The 1,141-nt window shown below is 66.5% G+C and overlaps 1 non-coding gene across 1 annotated transcript; it reads right to left on the minus strand.

The window, feature by feature from the left end:
* Nucleotides 1-520: 520 nt before the first annotated feature.
* On the minus strand, nucleotides 521-674 carry LOC121653778. Its single transcript, XR_006012854.1, has one exon. It is a non-coding gene; the product is annotated as a 5.8S ribosomal RNA (ribosomal RNA).
* Nucleotides 675-1,141: the final 467 nt, after the last annotated feature.

The raw sequence follows: 1,141 nt of genomic DNA on the forward strand, positions 1-1,141 counted from the left end.
GGGCTCTTCCCTCTTCGCTCACCGCTACTGAGGGAATCCTTGTTAGTTTCTTTTCCTCCGCTTAGTAATATGCTTAAATTCAGCGGGTCGTCTCGTCTGATCTGAGGTTGTATACGAAGTGGGTTAGGGGTTGGGTCACCCCCCCCCCGCGCGCTGGCAGCCGTCCGGCACCCCACAGTCCCCCACTAACTAAGGGCGGTCCGCTCTCGCCGAGTTTTCCCTGTGGTTCGCATGCGTAACGCGGTCAGCTCGGAGACAGGAGGGTCCACCGGCAGCCGCGCCCGACTCATGCCAGGGGCTCGACGGGAGTGGCGCCCCTTCCCTGGAGCCGGGGAAGGAGGGAGAGAGGGTGGGTCGGACGGAGCGGAGAGGACGCTTGGAGGGGGCCGCGCCAGAGGCGGGCCCAACGCTCCGCACCGGGCGTCCCGGAAGGTCTGAACTTAGGGGGATGAAGGCGCGCTGTAGGCGGCCTGCAACAGCCCCAGCCACGGAGGAGAGGCTCCTCCGATTGATGGCAAAGCGACCCTCAGACAGGCGTAGCCCCGGGAGGAACCCGGGGCCGCAATGTGCGTTCAAAGTGTCGATGATCAATGTGTCCTGCAAATCACATTAGTTCTCGCAGCTAGCTGCGTTCTTGATCGATGCACGAGCCGAGTGATCCACCGCTAAGAGTTGTACAGTTTTCGTTTTCAGGTTGGAGGCCAAGCTTCCGAGACTGGGGGTTGGACAGGTTCAGCGAACTGCCCAGGCCCTCCGCATCTCGGGCCGGGCCCCCCCGTCGAGGACGGAGTAAGCGCCGGTCCCCAGGGCGGAGACATTAAACCCCCCTGGCTCCCTCCGGAGGATGGAGCAGAGTTGGGTACCCGGAGGCGCGCGGCGGGACGGCCAGGGCGAGACCGTTCGAGAGGTTCAGAGTGCAGAGCCCTGACCGGGTCTCCGCCGGACGCAGGCCGGGCCCGCTCTGCGTGGACGCTGCCCCGACGCTCCCACGCGCGCCCCGACGGCAGGTCCGTCAGGCCCTCGGACGGGCTGGCGGGAGTGCGCGTGCTGCGGAGCGAGGGGTCTGTGCCGGAGAGGGAGCCGAGCCAGGGAGTCCGACGGGCTGGCCGGGGCTCGGACCAGGGTGGAGTTTGCAGCGGGG

Source organism: Melanotaenia boesemani, chromosome 14, assembly GCF_017639745.1.
Source record: "Melanotaenia boesemani isolate fMelBoe1 chromosome 14, fMelBoe1.pri, whole genome shotgun sequence".
NCBI classification, from domain to species: Eukaryota; Metazoa; Chordata; class Actinopteri; order Atheriniformes; family Melanotaeniidae; genus Melanotaenia; species Melanotaenia boesemani.